The 14,711-nt window shown below is 40.8% G+C and overlaps 1 protein-coding gene across 2 annotated transcripts in view; it reads left to right on the forward strand.

Moving 5' to 3' along the window:
* LOC124280722 overlaps positions 1-14,711 on the forward strand; it is a 53,207-nt gene that overhangs the window by 24,979 nt on the left and 13,517 nt on the right. The gene's annotated exons all lie outside the window — the stretch shown is intronic.

Raw genomic sequence — 14,711 nt, forward strand, 5'->3', positions numbered from 1 at the left:
TCCGTGATATCACTCGCTGATTTGCACAGGCCAGTGTCTTCTATTTTCAAGTCTACATCATTTAGATGGAATGTGGCTGAGTTTGGTAGAAACATCACACACATAATGAACATCAGTGAGTGAACATCAAACCAGTGAGCAACGCCGGCTGTCAGTTACTGACAATCTTCCATTTTGTCTCCATGTTTTCTCATTCAGTTGGTTTTTCTTTTTCAATTTACAAACATGAAAGGGAAAAAATCAATATTGTGAACATTATTTCAGTATACCTTGAAAAAACATCTCTTTAATCTTGCTTATCAGTCATTAGCATTTAAAAACAAATCATGCTGACTGTGAAATATTTTATTTATAAATCCATTTTCCAAAACAATATGCTTATTTCACAGATTCTTGCTGGAAACATAAAGTGTCTACCAGATACGAAATGAAGAAGATTAAGCTTTCAGAAATAGTGTAATCTACACAAGTCTTATCTATCTAGATGCTTTATCACTGACAATTTATGAGCAGCTCTAAAGAAAAGAATAAATAAACTGTGTTAGGATTGTTTTTTCATTAGGGTATATGAGACAAATAGGAATATGAATTTTGTACTTTATTGTGGGATGTGAGTATGTATGTAAAGGGGATGTTTGTGTTTGGTCAAGATGCGTTTTGTATGATTCATGATGCTTATCAGTGAGTGAGTGAGTGAGTCTGGTTTCATGTTGCTTATAGCAATATACCAACAATATCACGGGAGGGGACCCCAGAAATGGGCTTCACACGTTGTACATGTGGAGAAACGAACCCGGGTCTACAGCATGAGGAGCGAACGCTTTAACCACTAGGCTACCCCACCGCCCCTTATGTCAACAGTAACATAACTGTACATTTTCATCACAGTACTGAACCAGAGTAAATTGTGTGAGAATGAGTGAGTATGATGTTATGCCGCTTTTAACAATTTCCAACAATATCACAGCAAGGCACACCAGATATGGGCTTCACACATTGTACATGTGGGGAAACGGTGTGACAAGCGAACACTTTAACAAATCCCACCACCCGTGATTATGTATGATAACACATAACTGTGACAGTTGTCGGGGGGGGAAACACAATTTGCTGTGGAGAGAAACCTGAATCCCTCCCCATTGACAAATGATTGAGTTATGTCACTACGATATAACAATAATAGGGGCAGTGGGTAGCCTAATGGTTAAACAGTCCGCTCTTCATGCCAACGACCCAGGTTCAATTCCCCACATGGTTACAATGTGTGAAGCCCATTCCTGGTGTCCCCCGCTGTGATATTGCCGCTAAAAGAGGCGTAAAACCATACTCACTACAACAATAATGCTAATGGGTACTAAACTCATCCAGCTATCTCACTCAACAAATACATCATTATTCATTATCATCAGAGTGGAACATAATTTATACTCTCGGTCGGGGCAGTGGGGTAGCCTAATGGTTAAAGCGTTGGCTCGTCACGCCGAAGACCCGGGTTCGAATCCCCACATGGGTACAATGTGTGAAGCCCATTTCTGGTGTCCCCCCGTCGTGATGTTGCTGGAATATTGCTAAAAGCCAAACTCAGTCAGTATACTCTCAGTCAGAGACAGCAACATTTGCCGAGTCATCATGATCATGCAACAACACACACTGAATTACCAGGTGTTAGGAGTACACATGTACTCTACAGTAAAACACTCCTACAATCCCCTAGCCATATTCAAGAATGACGATGTAAATGACGTTATCTCTGAACCAAATAATTGTGATCTTCAAGGAGAAAATATAATGTAAAACTAAACTAAAAACAAATGTTTTTCTAGGAAATATCACATCTTAAAATTAATATTTCATCCATGTTCTTCCCGAACAATAAAGTTAATTGGCTCATTTTAAAAATGTTAAAAACTAAGTTGGCATTTAAGTAAAAATTATAGTTGCGTGTATGGCTATGAAGAAGCATGTGATCATTTGAAATGTTGAAATGGCAGCCTTTGTAATTTTAGGTGAACTCCATTTGCTAAATATGGATGTGAATATTTTAAGAGCAGTAAGCTAGTTGCCAAAGCTACAGTAAGATGCTAATGTAGTTTTAAAGTGACAGTCAAGACCAGCAGGCAAAGCAGAACAATGTTATGAGGGTACTGATGAATCTAGCTGGTGGAGATACAGCTGATGTGGTTGATGTTAGTTGACACAGGGAGTGGAGTAATTCTAAGAAGTTGATGGTTCTGGAATGTCTCACATTTGGGGCCGATGGGTAGCCTAGTGGTTAAAGTGTTGGCTCGTCATGCTGAAGAGCCGGGTTCTCTCAAACAAATTACTCTGTTTCAGTATTTTGATGAAAATGGACAGGTATGTTACTGTTAATATGAGGAGCGGTGTGGAAGCATAGTGGTTAAAGCGTTAGCACGTCACACCAAAGACCTGGGTTTAATTCCCCCGCATAGGTACAATGTGTGAAGCCCATTCTCTGGTGTCCCTTGCTGTGATATTGCTGGAACATTGCTAAAAGTGGCGTAAAACTAAACTCATTAACACTTCAGTTAATATATACTGCTCAATACTGACTGACTGAGTTTGGTTTTACGCCGCTTTTAGCAATATTCCAGCAACATCACGGCGGGGAACACCAGAAATGGGCTTCACACATTGTACCCATGTGGGGATTCGAACCCGGGTCTTCGACGTGACGAGCCAACACTTTAACCATTAGGCTACCCCACCGCCCCTACTGCTCAATAGAAGATAAGGACACTTGATTCTTTCATATTATTGAACTTAATCTGGCAGTGTGGCACGACAGTTAAACCAGAGTTATATGAATAAATCAGATGATCTTTAATATATTTTGAGTAGTATATTATTCGTTCCTTGAATACCTTATCAGTCTACCTTGGTAGTTAGACACTCACTGGCTAGGTTGTGACAGAAAAGGCTAACATTTGTGGGCGATGTTTTTCTACTCCGCTACTCAACATGACCAGATGTATGGATCTGGCTTGATAGGTAGGTTTTTCCCCCAGGTCAGTTAAACGATTACAGACAGATGGACATGTGGTTTGGCATGTCTACTGAGAGACATTTATAACTAAAAACAAAGTTCAACAATGTCAGATTCTTTCAAACTGTCATGTAGCTCAAAAGAAGTTTGAGAACAGCTGATCTTTCACATGGCTATATTTAATGTATTGTGGTGGTGTTCTACTTTTTTTGAGTAGTATATATTGACAAGAAACTTATGCTGGCCTCTCTAATTCATATAATGCAATATGTCTGTCTCGGGAAGACCTATGTTACTTCGAGATTTCTTGCTTCATTCAAGTGACACTATTGAAGGCTGTGCATTGAGGTTTAAACATTCTCTCTCAAGTCAAGTGTAAGTCAAGGATGAAAAATCTATTGCCTTAGCCTTCCCAGGATAAATGACTAGACTCCTAGACTTGCCTGGCTTGAGTTAGACAAACACTGTATTTATACGAACAGGATATACCAGTAGTGCAGTATTGCTTCATATCTCCCTGAGATGTCAGCTTTACAGGTGGTCACGGGCTGTTCCCTGGCAACCACAGGTGGGGCGTGTCTCACAGATTTCCTGGTGGGTGGCAGATTTAGGGTAGACAGTAAAACTACAGACATCTACAGCTGCAGGCTCTGTAAGTGAGGGAGTGTTCATGGAAAATGTCATGAAACAGTTTTTGAGTCCTGCAGCACTTCGTCTGAAAGAGGGTGATGATTTGTCAACTTTGTTGGGTGAAAATAGATAGCCTTCATTCCATGTGATCAGTAAGGTGGTTGAGTCTATTGTCAGGGAGACATTCCACAGTCCACCCTGATGACAGGACTACAGGGTAGTGGAGTGGCTGTTGTCAGGGAGACGTTCCACAGTCCACCCTGATGACAGGACTACAGGGTAGTGGAGTGGCTGTTGTCAGGGAGACGTTCCACAGTCCACCCTGATGACAGCACTACAGGGTGGTGGAGCGGCTGTTGTTAGGGAGACATTCCACAGTCCGCCCTGATGACAGCACTACAGGGTGGTGGAGCGGATGTTGTCATGGAGATGTTCCACAGTCCACCCTGATGACAGCACTACAGGGTGGTGGAGTGGCTGTTGTCAGGGAGACAGTACACAGTCCACCCTGATGACAGCACTACAGGGTGGTGGAGCGGATGTTGTCATGGAGATGTTCCACAGTCCACCCTGATGACAGCACTACAGGGTGGTGGAGCTGGCTGTTGTCAGGGAGACAGTACACAGTCCACCCTGATGACAGCACTACCTGAATTGAGCTTGTTTAGCAATGAATGGAAATGAGCTGACGATGTTTTGATTACGCTGCCATGTTTGATCACGTGATTGCTTGCTACTACTTGTCTCATGACAACATGCATAAACGTAATCCGACTTGAAAGACTTCCTGGTTGGAGAATGTCTGGTCTGGCTGATGTGCATTCAGGGTAGTGGAGCGGCTGTTGTCAGGGAGACGTTCCGCAGTCCACCCTGAACCCTGATGACAGCACTACAGGGTAGTGGAGTGGCTGTTGTCAGGGAGACGTTCCACAGTCCACCCTGATGACAGCACTACAGGGTGGTGGAGTGGCTGTTGTCAGGGAGATGTTCCACAGTCCACCCTGATGACAGCACTACAGGGTAGTACAGGGTGGTGGAGCGGCTGTTGTGAGGGAGACATTCCACAGTCCACCCTGATGACAGCACTACAGGGCTGTTGTCAGGGAGATGTTCCACAGTCCACCCTGATGACAGCACTACAGGGTGGTGGAGCGGCTGTTGTGAGGGAGACATTCCACAGGCCGCCCTGATGACAGCACTACAGGGTGGTGGAGCGGATGTTGTCATGGAGATGTTCCACAGTCCACCCTGATGACAGCACTACAGGGTGGTGGAGTGGCTGTTGTCAGGGAGACAGTACACAGTCCACCCTGATGACAGCACTACAGGGTGGTGGAGTGGCTGTTGTCAGGGAGACAGTACACAGGCCGCCCTGATGACAGCACTACAGGGTGGTGGAGCGGATGTTGTCATGGAGATGTTCCACAGTCCACCCTGATGACAGCACTACAGGGTGGTGGAGCGGCTGTTGTCAGGGAGACAGTACACAGTCCACCCTGATGACAGCACTACAGGGTGGTGGAGTGGCTGTTGTCAGGGAGACAGTACACAGTCCACCCTGATGACAACACTACAGGGTGGTGGAGCGGCTGTTGTCAGGGAGACAGTACACAGTCCACCCTGATGACAGCACTACCTGAATTGAGCTTATTTAGCAATGAATGGAAATGAGCTGACGATGTTTTAATTATGCTGCCATGTTTGATCACGTGATTGCTTGCTACTACTTGTCTCATGACAACATGCATAAACGTAATCCGATTCCACAGTCCACTTGAAAGACTTCTTGGTTGGAGAATGTCTGGTCTGGCTGATGTGCATTCAGGGTAGTGGAGCGGCTGTTGTCAGGGAGACGTTCCACTGTCCACCCTGATGACAGCACTACAGGGTGGTGGAGTGGCTGTTATCAGGGAGACGTTCCACAGTCCACCCTGATGACAGGTCTTGTCTTGACAAGTTTATGGGTCATAAGATTATGTAAACTTGGAGATGTAGAGGATGAATACCATTTTCTTATGATCTGTAAATCTTAGAGATCTAAGAGATAGTGGGGACCCTACTCAGACGACCCACATTTGGAGGGGGAGTAAACTGTTGACAGGAACTGGGGAACATACTAAGGTAACATACATATCATATACAGTAAATCATGAAATTAATGCGTCACAAATTTAATGCGAGTGCGAGGGTCTAGGCTAAAATGCGTCACAAAATTAATGCGAGCTCAGGAATCTGTGTTGATGATAAAATGTGACATCCTGAATCTTTGGTGTTGTTCTTTTCCGTTTCACACTTGTTATGTACCAAATAACCTGAATTGAGCTTGTTACGCAATGAATGGAAATGAGCTGACGATGTTTTGATTACGCTGCCATGTTTGATCATGTGATTGCATGCTACTACTTGTCTTATGACAACATGTATAAACGTAATCCGACTTGAAAGACTTCTTGGTTGGAGAATGTCCGGTCTGGCTGATGTGCTTGAGTGACTTTAAACAATGACCAGTGATTGTAACCACTAACCAGTGATAATTACACGTGGCTTGAGATACCTGTAATGAGGAAGTGACCTGTATTGGTGTAATGTGTAGTGTCAACAGATTTACGTTTTCTGTCTTTTATTAAGTTCCCGAAAGTAGACATGGTCAGACTGAAATGCGTCATCATAATAATGCGAGAAGAGGACAGACGCCTTTTTCGCATTAATAAAATGCTTGCATTAATTTACAGTAATGCTTTTGTCAGGTATATTGAAAGAATATACACATTACAAATTTTTATCGAAATGTTTCTAGTTTGTTTATCATATCATGTAAACATTATACCTTTGATGCTACGTCTGCTACCCTGTGCTACGTCTGTATTCAGTTGTCTGATCAGACGGTTTTCTGTACTTCTATATTGAAAGAATATACCTGGGGTAATATGACTGTCATGAAGGTCAATGCAAAAGTATAAAATATAATTATTTTGCAAGGGTTCATGCCAAAACATTATATATGATAGTTATCTTGCAACGGTTGTCGCCAAAGTATGTCACAAACTTTTTGTACAGTGTGAGATCTTTTTTGACTGGTACTGAATCAACAACATGAAAGCATCTGATTTGAATAAGATTCATGAATTATGTTTATTGTGAGCCACATGAGGAAATGGGCTGTTGGGGGAAAGGTTTTAAATCCTGTCCTGGCATGAAGTACCAATTATGGTGTATATCCTCAAGGAGGATGAAAGGCTGTGAACGGTTATTGATTGCCATTGTACAGAGAGATAGTCAAGTATTTATATTTGCACCAGCATGGCCTAAGTACTTCCTCTTGTCCCTGGGCTGTTGTTTGAATGAGGATATTCATATTATTACGCATTTCTGTACTTTATGATTACTCATCAGTCATTTCATTGGTTGCATTAAAGATCCTTAACCTTGTTAACATGCAAGGTCCTGGTAGATAGTTAATCTTGACCGAGGTAAACCTGTCATCCTGACCCAATTACCGTCTGATCAGACAACTGAAACAGACGTAGCACAGGGTAGCAGATGTAGCATCTAAGGTATAATGTTTACATGATATGATAAACAAACTAGAAACATTTCCATAAAAATTTGCTTTTTTATGCATTTTATTCAAATTGTATAATTTCCAGTCTACGTAAACTTAGCCTCAGTATTATTCGTTACACTGCTATACTGAGTCTAACAAAACCTTGTGGAAGGTCGCGTCAGGTAACCTTTGAGCGACCTATGACCGTCCAATCAAACGCGAGACGGCCGAACGGATTTAACCAATCAGACAATGGCTACTATTTAGGGTTTGGCGGGACTTACAAAATGGATTTTCTCCTCCCCGGTCGCCAACACTGATCTCATAACAAATGAAAACCCGCATGAAACACAGATATATGACCTGCAGAATATACGCTTTTGGGTTTCTGTTGACATGGCTATCATTACATAATATTTCCGCAAGCTGACATCCTTGAATACTGACAAAACGCTATTCTCAGCGACTGTTTACTCACTCTTGTGGCGTGCTCCATGTACATCACTCGGAAGCGATCGTATGGAAAATAGCATTCGGAATCGTTCGGTTACAAAACTTTTTCGAGGCAAAAGTTCAAAAGGTATGTGCGAATGTCAACTTCCGCGATTTGGTAAGCTGTGTTCTGATTGGTCCATTGAAAAAGGTCAGCTGACGCAACCTTCCACAAGGTTTTGTTAGACTCAGTATAGCAGTGTAACGAATAATACTGAGCCTAAGTTTACTTCGACTGTATAAATTCTGACTTGGCATGTTGTAGTTTCAAACATATTGAGTCTGACTTGTCAGGGTATGTTCCAAATCTATAATTGGAAATTCGCCACATCAGGTTAGACATAGTAAATATTATTGAACAGATCAGCAGTAATAGACCGTGGTGAAGTTGACTAAATATATAATGAACTGACAGATATAAAAAATATGGGTCTACTGTTCCCATCCAGTTGCTCTGTTTTAGTCAAAATGTGTATGAGAAACTACAGTTACAAGAAACTTAAACTACAGGGCCTAGATTATCGAAACTCTCTTATCGCTAATAAAGTTGTAAGTGCCATACATTAACATTAACTTTGTGGCTATCTTAGCGCTAAGAGCTTCAAAAATCTAGCTTGTTCAAAACAACCTTTAGCTAAGACTACCCTATAAGCTCTATGTTAAGGAAGGGAGTTGTTCAAAACAACCTTAGCGCTAAGACTACCCTAAGTCTATGTTAAGGAAGGGAGTTACGGTCACCTTAGCGCTAAGATTGCTTTGTACAGCGGCACCCAGGTCCATTCGAGTTCATTGTAACCATAGATCATTGTATGACACTGTTGGGCACTTGATACATTCAGGTTCAGCTGTTAGAATCTACTGTATGGTACTGTTAAAATCAACTGAAATACCAGTATAAATATTCATGGGATGCAAATTCCTGCATCCTAATACTCCTATACACATAAAAATTGACAATGGGCGCAACAAAATTTATTAGTGCGTCCACAGGGACGCAGAAAAAGTCCAAATAATTTTTGTAACTAATTTGATCAAGTAACAATAAGTTAGCACTGAGTTTGCTACTAGCTGGGTTATGGTATCATGTGCAATTTAATTACTGTAACAATGTGCTGATCGTGATACAATATACAGTAACAGTAACGACAATATTACAACATAGTATTAATAATAATATTTAAGTGTCTGGGACCCCATTTTGTAGTCCTGAAAATTAGTCCCCTGAAAATTAAGAGTATGAGTCCCAGGGACCCTGAAATACAGGATTCAAGGTAAATCCCTGGTGATACAACTCTAATACAACCGTTAGAGTCAACTGTATGATACTGGTCTGTTTCTGACAAACAAATTGATTATCCTTGTATTCTATTGATGTCAACTCCTTTGAACATGCAGAAATTTCATGGTCTGTGAAGCTGAAATTTTGCATGAATGATCAAAGCTGTTGTTTGTCTGAAACCAGCCCAAAGAATTCTGATCCAGTATTACACAAGGCAGCCAAATGAACATAGTTTTTTTATCCTTTTGTTAATGAGATATGATGTAAGTACATGATACATGGAGTATCATCCACATGTTTGGGACAGATATTGGATTCTGCTTGATGTTTGAATTATTAAAAAAGTGAATTTCTTTCAGTATACTAGTAGATTAATGCTGTGGTTGAAACTTTGACTTGTCCTGCCTGAGATCTGTTTCCAAGTCCCTAAGGGATGCTAGCCCTCGTGTCATATGGTCAACTTGTTGTGTGGCTTTGAAAAACAGGATAAGTTTGTATTCTCTATGATACAACTACCTTGTACCTTTTGTGTTAAGTCGAATGGTCCACTGACTACAACAAAACAGATTGTAGGTTTAAAGGTTATGTAGTAAAACAGTCGTGATCAAGTCTGCTTACACTTAAAGCAAGAAAGAAAAACATTCTTCCTCTTTCTGTGTCTGTCTCTCTCTTCAGGAATTAGCTCTCACTCACTCACTCACTCACTATAGTATGAACCATTTTGAATTCACGAATTGTGTGATGTTAAAGGCAATATTTTGACCTATGTTATATATATTGGGGCACATGCACTCACTTTAGCTTCCTATTGATGCAGGGGCAGTGGGGTAGCCTTGTGGTTAAAGCGTTCGCTCATCATGCCGAAGACCAGGGTTCAATTCCCCACATAGGCATAATGTGTGAAGCCCATTTCTGGTGTTCCCCCGCTGCGATATTGCTGGAATATTGCTAAAAGCACCGTAAAACCATACTTACTCACTCCTATTGATGCAATAAAAGACTTATTATCCCTTACGACTTGCCTGAAATTGATAATTGAAACTTCGAGAACAGAACACTTGCCATATATGGAATGTAAACAGTTGTTCCGTACATCAGAAACTATCGCATGCAGTGATGTCCGTGTTTTGCGAACTGGTTTCTATCACAAGTTGTGCATAGGATATTCATAAAGAGCGCTCCAAGGGACATAACTCATGGGGTTCGCTTGAAATAATGTTCGGCCGGCATGAGAGTCGATTTAATGAAATGTTGCATTAATTCATTCAAACTTTTAAGGGGCGGTGGGGTAGCCTAGTGGTTAAAGCGTTGGCTCGTCACGCCAAAGACCCAGGTTCTAATCCCCACATGGGTACAATGTGTGAAGCCCATTTCTGGTGTCCCCGCCGTGATGTTGCTGGAATATTGCTAAAAGCGGCGTAAAACCAAGCTCAGTCAGTCAGTCAAACTTTTTAATGTAATATTGTCATTTTTTCCCCGAGGGCTGATAGTTACAATTATTTAGATAAATGCATTATTTATTTCTAGAGAAGTGTGGTGTGGCATAGGGTCTACTCCCATTTGTGAGAACTCCCAATTGTGAGACTCCCAGTTATGAGACTGGAGTAGGTTATTAACAAAGAAAACACACCATACTCCCCTGTCTGATAGAATGGATTAACCCTAGCTAATTACTGATTTGCTATGTAACTGAATTTTTGGAGGTAACTTAATGAAACTTAATAAGATAAATTGATTAACAACATACTTAAAAATTCCACTTTGAAATGTGTTTAAACAAAATGACTTTCAAACTTCATAAAGTCAATAAAAATTAAACATTTTCTGATAATGATAATAGCGGAAGGTCGCTGGTTCGATCCCCGACCGCCATACCAAAAGACGTTAAAATAAATGACTAATTCAAACTCGAGTCATAATAGTCAATGGTAAAACAAAACCAGCTGTTATCATAATTACATATTCTTCTGAATAAATAAAATATTTAATGAACTATTTCTTCTTTGTAAATAAAATCTTTGATAATCTATTGCCTCCTGTGGGTACTCAACAACTGGGCTGTCCCACTTTCATTGTAGGGATGTGGAAACACCACCTATGTGCACTGAACCATTAATTAATGTGTCTCACAACTGGGAGTTCTCACAAATGGGAGGACACCTGGAGTGCCTTTAATATCCTACTTTCCTCATGAAGTGCTATTCCTTATCGAATGTCGTCTGTGCTGATAAAGGTCTGTTTGTGTAGAAAGACATTTGCCAAGTGGTCTTTGATCTTGTCAGCGTTTGTTCCATGTTGAATAGGAAGATCAGCCTGGTATGAGATATCAGCCTTCCTTCAACAATGTGTCCTGAACAATAGCGCTGAACAATACACTGAAGTTACAGTACTGGTATATTGTCATGCTTTGTTCCAAGTACAACTCAAGTTATTTCCCCCTGTGTCCTGTGCACCAGCCACGATCAGTGCATAATAACAACAAAATGGACATTTGCTGCTGTTATGGAATGTTTGAAGATTAGTGAAATAATATGAGATATTGTTTAGAATGAATATCATGTGTATTTGGGTTTTACTTAGCTTGTAAGCAACCATACCACAAACAAACAAACTTACAAACAGACTTTGCTTATCTTGCATGGGATTCTCAGGTCTTAATTGTTTGGTTCGTTGATAAATGTCAAAAGCTGCATACCGTACTTGACATAGTGGAATTCCGCGGGTTTGGTAGTGCTGGGGTCATTCTTGTGAATCGTCTAAACCTGCAGCCCCCAAGACCCCTGGTTCATTTTCCTCTTTTTTCACTCATACCAATTCTCATCCCTGGATCTAATAGATGATTATTTTACTGAAACAAGATCGAAGGTATATAATTACAAAAAAAGTCAACAGTGTTGGGTATTACGTATGATTAGTTAATGGAATTTTGTTTCAGTCGTAGTTATCCTATAGCAGTATTTATTACTCATAATGCACATTAATTTTATTCCTTGTAAATCCCAATATGTCAATGCAAGATAGATCATGGCATGATTCTTTAGAATATGTCCCTCTAAAGCTTGATTGCCTTTATGTTTTTGTAGAGCCCTCAGATTGACAGATAATTGACATTAAATAAACAAATAAGAAGCAAAACCTTAGAAAATATTTCTTGACAAAAGTTATCAGTAAACCAGTAAACACATTGGCACAGAAAAATGTTACGGTACCCTGCACTTTTATTAGGGGAGATAACTCCTGTGGAAAGTGCTTGGAGGACCACTAGGAAGAAAGACAAAACAAATCCATGGACCTTCATTTAAGCTATTCCTGTGGATTCATAAACAAGTTTCAGGTAAAAGGCCATTAGGTGTTAGAAGTGGTACTGGTAGTAAAAGAATTATCATTGTTGATAATGTTCCAAATTTCAGACTACTATACATAAAGGAGTCCTAGGTTCAGGCATAATGGGAAGGAGTGGGTGAGAGGTTAGGGCATTATGTGTTGGGGGTCAGAAGTTAGGGCATTATGTGTCAGAACGTATAATGTGGTCATGTGAAGGGTATCAAAGGTTACTTGTTAAGGGATGGGATGGCTTCAAAGAGAATAACAGTAGTTATCATGTAAGAATCTCTTATTGGTTCACGTGACCGTAAACAAATGTCCATGTATGCCCGTGCACAGCTGTGGTGCCCATGGTTGGGGGGGGTATAAATCTTTGCATAGGAGAATAAATCATTTATACCTGCCCTTGGAAAAAGAATGCATCTACGGCAGTCAGTAAACCATGAACTAGTAAAATATATGATTGAATTTCAGTTTGTTTTAATGTTATATTTACATGATGAGAGATTTAAACCCTGACATGGGACACATAGAATCCTGTATACCCCTCATAACAGTGCTACAACTTATTTTATATAATTCTTTGATTCCATACAGTTTCACACAAAGGCAAAGTAATCAATGTCATAATTCTGTTCATTTATAAGATGGGTGATAAAAGATAAGAAAACAAAAACAATATGCATCCAGCCTCATTTTGAGAACATTTTAAAATAGTTTGTTTTCAAGAATTATATGATTCTGATGCATCTGCACGTTATTGGAAGCTGATGCGTATTGGAGCTTGTGGCAGACGTGCATCAGCCTGTTAAAATGATCCCAGCACATTAATCACTTCTGTGTTTCCCCAAACAGCGAATGTCCCCAGCGTTGTTTTCCTATAATTATGGTACCAGCTGAGCTGATGACTTGGGGCTATATTAACAGGACCTGCATTAACCATACTCAGCTGGCACCAACTCAGACATGACCAATGAAACAGGAACTGGGTGGGCTATATATAGTTGTCTCATGCGTTAAACTTATTATACAATGTAAATGTATTGTGTCCAGGGATTAGATCTAGATAAGAGGGATATGCCTCACCAATTGCATGGATATTCACGAAGACATTCGTTCATGCCGTTGCGACAATAGTGTCCCATATTATTGTGGTGTCATTCAAACATTGATGAAGCTGAAGATACTGAATCCTGCTGATTGGAATCTGGTGGGCGCTGAGGGCTATTTCAGTTTGTGATTGATTTAAAGTTCACAGAAAACATGTCATGTCATCAATCCTGATTGGAAACATGGAATTATTAACCACTCATGCACCAAGCTGTGTTTGACATTGTGTGTGTTTTGTATTCAATTTGACAGTGTGATATTTGCAAAGCAATGGGTTGCCAAGTGATTTGGGGGCCCATGACCATGATGACTGCCTGAGTTGCTTCCCTTAGTTCACAAGGATCTGCACATGGATTTGAATTACATTTGGCCCTTCCATGCAGGTTTCTACCAGTACATTAAAACTTACATTGTTGATCATTTTTGGCTTTTGACATCCCGTGTTTGAAGTTCATGTTGCTGCATTACTGTTGAAGTTTACTTTAAGCTTACCTCAGTCATCCTGAGCAAGCTCTGTTTCCATCCGTCGTTATAGTGAGATAAACCTGATGTTTACTTAAAACTTCATGCTGTCATCAAGTCCATTACATCAGACCTGACCCATGAAGATCCGGGTTAGAATTGATCTTCAGCATCCCATAGTTTTTTGTAAGAGGTGACTAACAGGATCATATGGTCAGGCTCCCAGATTTTGCTTGACGGCATGACGGCATTTGTGCAGCTTGATGCCCATGATGTCAAGCACTGGAGGGTGGTGGGGTAGCCTAGTGGTTAAAGCGTTGGCTCGTCACGCCGAAGACCCGGGTTCGAATCCCCACATGGGTACAATGTGTGAAGCCCATTTCTGGTGTCCCCCGCCGTGATGTTGCTGGAATATTGCTAAAAGCGGCGTAAAACGAAACTCAGTCAGTCAGTCAAGCACTGGAGGGGTGGTGTGGTAGCCTAGTGGTTGACACGTCATCGTATCCCATATGTGCAGATTGCCCACTGGATTGTCTGGCCCAGACTCGATTATTTACAGACCGGCGCCATATAGCTGGAATATTGCTGAGTGGTATTAAAAAACAAACAAGCAAAACAAACATCTGAGCCCCATGACATCAACACCCTAAAGGTTAATAACTATCAATACAGATCTGTTTGACTGGTGTCTTTTGTTCAAATATGTGCCATTCCGTCATGCGACCACAACCTTACTGACTTTGTATGCTGGCAATTAGGTGCCTGACTCTGAGGGTGTGGGTTCGAATCCAGGATGGTATTCAACCCAACAAAAGTACTAAAATGATGTAAAAGCTGTACTTTACTGAGAAAGTGTAATCATAAAT

Source organism: Haliotis rubra, unplaced genomic scaffold, assembly GCF_003918875.1.
Source record: "Haliotis rubra isolate DU_JTF1 unplaced genomic scaffold, ASM391887v1 Scf272, whole genome shotgun sequence".
Taxonomy (NCBI): domain Eukaryota; kingdom Metazoa; phylum Mollusca; class Gastropoda; order Lepetellida; family Haliotidae; genus Haliotis; species Haliotis rubra.